A 6741-nucleotide genomic window follows, 5' to 3' on the forward strand; every position below is an offset into this window, starting at 1 on the left:
GTTGTTTTCGCCAAAGGGGTTAACCATTGCAATGGATACGACAGGTCTTTGTCCGAGCTCCTCAACTATTGCCTTAAACTCCTAATCTGGAAAAAGCTTAGTTAATAGTTTAGTTATTAGTTAACTGGTATGAGCTCAGTTTTTTAAAATTGAGCTATTAAATAATACAGTTAATATTAGTTCAGTTTTTTTTTAGTTTATGAAATATATAGTTAACTGTAATTTGGTATAGTTTGGTACAATTTAGTTACTTATGCCCAGCCCTATTTATAGTAGTCCAGAAGAGGAAGACTAATCTAGAGAGAGCTTAAGTTAAGTGAATGACACAATTTGAGTAACATTTCATTACTAAACTCAAGTTGAATTTACAAGATATGAGGGCCTTTATTTATAAACCAAGAAACCCTAGAATGATCTCAAAAAAGGAGAGTTAAAATTTAAATTCAAATACTTGAAAAAGGGAACCAAGAGAGACATGCTTCTAGTGTGACTTTCAATATGACAAGGTCACATTATCCATTCCATGAGGTGCTTATAGAGAGGTTTGAACTCCAAGCTTAGCACATCCTAGGGTAAAATCTCTAATTCCATGCATCTCACACAAGGCCCATCTTCTCTAGGCCTAAAACTATACTATAAGGCCCAAGTACAAGCCTAAGAACACCTTATATTATACTTGACCTAAAATACAAGGTCCAAATGAAATGTAGTCTACTTAATTAGAATTAACATTAGCCCAAGAAAGAAGAGTTTGGGACCACCATCTTAGATGAAATTCACTCTTCTTATATGTACTTGACCATGACTATTGTGGTTGATCCCTTGTCTAGGCTTTCCATCAAAATCTAAAAAAAATTAATTATAGTTTACATAATTTAATTTGATATTTCCATATATAATATAAGATATTCAACTATGGCAAAGTTAGAGGATCAACTTATTCTTTTATAGAAAGTCATCATATAACCAACACATACATGATACGCTACTGAAATAAATTTATAATATAAGAGAATGATATATCAAAGGGACAACTTTATTCGCAATCCATAAAATATTCAATTTTTTCCAAACAAACATACAATAATCATATAGACCACACATGGATTTATATAAAAACTGATATTCATGTTAAGCCACTGACAAGTGTACCAGATCATTATCAAGTAATATAATTGGTAAACCCAATATCGTTCTTCCCAAAGGACTCTTAGGCCTTACTTTTCATGTAAACAAATCGCGCAAGACTTGAGAAAATAATTAATTTGGTGGTTATATGCAAAGAACAAAAATAAACATGCAAATGCAGTTGATTCAATTGGTTTTGAGAAACTATGCATGAATGATGTTATTGGGGTTTACAATTTCATCTTATCCACTCTCATATATCTACTCTTCTTATTTACTTCACTTATTTATCCAATTGTCATGCAAACTTTCTAGTCTACCCTTAACCCAATCCCTTGGTGAAAAGAGCCTATTATGAATTACCGGCTTGCTATCCCTAGCCTCCCCTAGTAACCAATAATGTAATGCGATCGGAAGCAAATAGAATTGACCGTCCTACCCGTATCCCTAGGCGATATTAGCATAATCAAGGAATTTCTCACCAGTTCATGACATTACCGTGCGTCCCCATATCGATAAAGACAAATAACTTTTAATGAATGAGTTAAACAATAAAAGCATTAAAGCAAAGATGAGAACCCAACAATTGATAATCATGGTGAAACTAGATGAAATATGATGAAAGAATGGAAGAAATAACCCTAAACATGGTTGATTTGAGCCTAAGCATCCAAGGAACCTCCTCCAAGGTGTGTGGAATAGCTCTGGACGTTTCTCTCTGCCAAAGGAATCCCCTTCTAATTCGTACTAAGGCTATATATAAGCCCAAAAAGATAACAGAAAGATTACATAATCTAGCTAATAAAAACAGACAACCGCCCAGGCGCCTAAGTTCACCGCTCAACGGTTTGCCTCTTGCCGCTTTGACCGCTCAACGGCAAAACTGACCGCTGAGCAGTTTCCCTCTAATTGCTCTATGCGCTCAGCGGACCATTCTTGCGCTAGCAGCTTGATTGACCCTTCTTTTCATCATTTTTCTCCTTCTTTCATGGGTCTAAGTCCAACTTACTTCACTTCCATCTTTAATTCATCTAAAAACCTTGCAAAACAATGTAAAACAAGCATAATATCGCTAAAACCAACTTTTGACTCTCACAATACACAACTTAAGTGTTTTACTTGATTTAAAGCTCATTCTAAGTCATAAAGGGTGTGTTTTACTATCAAATTTAAGCATGAAAATAATGGTTTTTAGACCGTNATCACAACTCCAAACTTAGAACTTTGCTTGTCCTTAAGCAAACAAGACAAAACTTGGCTTTTCCACTTTTTCATCAAATAATTCACACTTTTCAAAACTCCTTTTTCTCCTGACAAGTTACTACACAATTTACATTTCAGTGGAATCCTATAAAGATGTATGCATGCTTTCAATCCAATTCAGTTCACATAATCAATCTTTTCCCAACAGATGTTTTGTTCATGAATGACCAATCAACTAAGCATAGATGTAAACATGGATTTAACAATTCTCACCAAGCAAGTGTTTCACTCAATCTCTCAAATATTTAGGAGGTCACTCTACCCTCTACTGTTCACATGTCACATAAAACAATATTGTCATTCATCTAAAACAATCAAAATCTTTACATGCACATGTCATCACAAGGACTTTTTCCAAGGCTTGTAGTGTGGCTGGGTTATCAAGAAAAATTGGTTTTTCTGGAATACAAAATGCTTGAGTTAAGAGAGTTTAAATCATCATTCAAAGTTCAAGCACACTTTCTTTTTAACCAATCTCACTCCTTCCCAACTTTTCCCTTTTTTTTTTCCTTTTTTACATTGAGTTCACTTTACATGCTTTTTCTCTTTTCTTCTTTTCTTTTCTTTCTCATGCATTTTTCTCTTTTATTCTTTGGAACTCAATGTTTTTTGCTTTTGCCTTTTACTTTCCCCATACAACCCCAAACTTGAACCTTTTCAACACATATAAATATCCTCAACCCTAACTCAAGGTAAATGAATTCAAACAAGGGTTTTCATACTGTTTAAGGTCAAGGTTCAAATAGGGTATATTATTTAAAATCCTTTGGGTGAAAATTGGGCTAAGTAAGGGCTTTCCAAGCATGGCCTTGATCATATGACATACACATGCAATTCAATCAATTATCAAGGTTAAGTCAATATCATTCATGATTCCCTGTAAACAGTGCACACAACAATAAAACTCTGAAGCTCAATACCTCACATAATCATGATTTCTCACTTCTCATTCATGAATCCTACTTAGCATCAAAATCACAATCATGAATCACTTACTCATTTGTTCACATAGCCAGTGAACCATCAACCTGGATATCAACATTCACACATTCTCCATCATCATCCATAATCAATCATCAATAGCAAGTAACTCATCATGCAATAAAATTGAACCATTGTCCGAATAAGTGTACAAGCCAAGCATAGACTCAAACATAAATTCAACCTATACTACTTAACTCAAAGTAATGGGTTGCCTCCCAAAAGCGCTTGTTTAACGTCACAATCCTAACCCGATCCTCATGGATCCACCAACATCAGTACTGTGGAGAACTTCTCCACTTCTCCTCCCAAATAGTGTTTTAGTCTTTGACCATTTACCACCCAATTTCTTTGTTGAACACCCTTATCTGTAGTCTCTAATTCCATAGCTCCATTTGGGTATACATGTTTTATCACAAAAGTTCCCGACCATTTTGATTTCAACTTTCCAGGAAATAACTTCAACCGTGAGTTAAATAGTAACATCTGCTGTCCTAGAGTGAAGACTCTCTTTATCAGCTTTTTATCATGATAAAATTTCACCTTTTCTTTATAACTCCTAGATGAATCATATGCATGTAACTGCATTTCTTCAAGTTCTAACAATTGATTTCTTCGTTTGCTTTGAATTTCACGAGGATCAAAATTTAAAAATTTCAAAGCCCACAAAGCCTTATGTTCCATCTCTACTGGCAAGTGACATGCTTTTGCATATACCATCTGAAAAGGTGATAACCCCATGGAAGTCTTCATAGCCGTCCTGTATGCCCAAAGAGCATCATCTAATTTTCGTGACCAATCCTTCCGTGAAAAAGCAATTGTCTTCTCTAATATCCTCTTAATTTCCCTGTTGGAAACTTCAAATTGACCATTCGTTTGTGGATGGTATGGTGCAGCCACTTTATGTTTCGCCCCATAATGTCTAAGTACCTTAGCAGGCTGAGCATTACAAAAATGAGACCCCTCCATCACTAATAAGTACCCTAGGGGTTCCAAAACGTGAGAAGATTTGCCTTTTCAAGAATTTAATCACCATATTGGCATCATTCTTTGGACATGCTATGGCTTCCACCCATTTACTCACATAATCAACAGCCACCAAAATATATTCATTATTAAAAATCAAAAACTTCAACTTCAAAAATACCTTGTAACGACATCTCATGCCTTCTTGAAATAGCTCCTGGCTTTTGACACTTATCACAATTCCTGGCATGATTATGCGCATCTTTAAATAAAGTAGGCCAATAAAATCCTGACTGAAGAATTTTTGCAGCTATTCGCTCCCCATTATAATGCCCTCCATAAGGAGAATTATGACAATGTCAAAGGATCTCTTCTGCCTCTTCCTTAGTTAGACATATCCTTAAAAGATTATCTGCTCCAATCTTAAATAAATACGGATCATCCCATATAAATTGCTTAGCATCAAAATAAAACTTCTTTTTCTGTTGCCAATTTAATTCTTCAGGAATAACACCTGCAACTTTAAAATTAGCCATATCAGCAAACCATGACCTTTGTTGAATATACAAAAGAGTTTCATCTGAAAAAGACTCCCATACTTCCTTCTCCTTGCTCGTTACTTCTGTGTTAACCAGTCGAGATAAGTGATCAGCTATTAAATTCTCACTTCCCTTTTTTATCACGAATCTCTATGTCAAATTCTTGTAACAAAAGCACCCACCTGATTAACCGTGACTTTAAGTCTAGCTTTGTTAATAAGTATTTTATAGCTACATGATCCGTATAAACTATGACTTTAGATCCAATGAGATAAGATCTAAATTTCTCCAGTGCATAGACTATAGCCAAAAATTCTTTTTCTGTGGTAGCATAATTTAACTGGGCTTCATTTAAGACTTTACTAGCATAGTAAATAGCATGAAATACTTTTTCTCTTCTTTGACCCAATACTGCGCCTATAGCACAGTCACTAGCATCACACATAAGTTCAAAATCTTTATTCCATTTTAGAGCTACAATTACTAGAGCAAAAATTAAGCTTTTCTTCAAAACATCAAAAGCTTGCAAACATTCAGAATTCATCTCAAATGGTGTATCCTTCACTAGCAAATTACTCAATGGCTTACCAATCTTTGAAAAGTCTTTGATAAATCTCCTATAGAAACCAGCATGGCCTAAAAAACTCCAGATTCCTTTCACGTTTGACGGTGGTGGAAGCTTTTCAATTACCTCCACTTTGGCTTTGTCAACTTCAATTCCCTTAGACGAAATTTTGTGTCTCAACACAATTCCTTCAGTGACCATAAAGTGGCATTTTTCCCAATTCAATACAAGGTTTGTTTGAACACACCTTTTAAGAACTGCATCTAAGTTGTTTAAGCATCTCTGAAAAGAATCTCCAACTACTGAAAAATCATCCATGAAGACTTCTATGCTTCCCCTAGTAACCAATAATGNAATGCGATCGGAAGCAAATANAATTGACCGTCCTACCCNTATCCCTAGGCGNTATTNGCATAATCAAGGAATTTCNNACCAGTTCATGACATTACCGTACGTCCCCATATCGATAAAGACAAATAACTTTTAATGAATGAGTTAAACAATAAAAGCATTAAAGCAAAGATGAGAACCCATTAATTGATAGATAAGTATATGACAAGCATATGAAATAGATAAGAATTTGAATATATGAGAGTTTCAAAATATTACATTGTTCGCCAACAACAAAGGGTTTAGTTCACCATAATCATGGTGAAATTATATGAAATATGATGAAAGAATGGAAGAAATAACCCTAAACTTGGTTGATTGGAGCCTAAGCATCCAAGGAACCTCCTCCAAGGTGTGTGGAATAGCTCTGTACGTTTCTCTCTGCCAAAAGAATCCCCTTCTAATTCCTACTGAGGCTATATATATGTTGACGGATTAGCAAGTGTACCAAATCGTACAAGTAATATAAATGGTAAGACCAAGTATCGTTTTTCCCAAGAGACTCGTATGGCTTTCTCTTTCGCGTGAATTAAAATAATAAGACTTGAAAAATAAAATTTAATAAATTAGATTTTGAGGATAAAAATATTAACATGCAAAATAAATGTTGATTCAATTGACAAGTGAAAACAATGGATGGATGGATGTTGTTGGGTACTAACAATTTCATTTATTCCACTTTTTCTTACATACTACCCTTGATTATTAGATTGATTAAATTGTTATGCGACTTTCTTAGCCTCCCCTTAAGCTGATCCCTCGGCGAAAAGGGCCTAATATCAATTACCGGCTTGCTATCCCTAGCCTCCCCTATAATTAATACCGCATTATAAACAGAAGTTAGCGCAATTGATCGTCCTACCCCTATCCCTAGGTGGTATTGCAAAATCAAGAGATTACTCACCAGTT

This window comes from Vigna radiata, chromosome 8 (assembly GCF_000741045.1).
Source record: "Vigna radiata var. radiata cultivar VC1973A chromosome 8, Vradiata_ver6, whole genome shotgun sequence".
Lineage (NCBI taxonomy): Eukaryota > Viridiplantae > Streptophyta > Magnoliopsida > Fabales > Fabaceae > Vigna > Vigna radiata.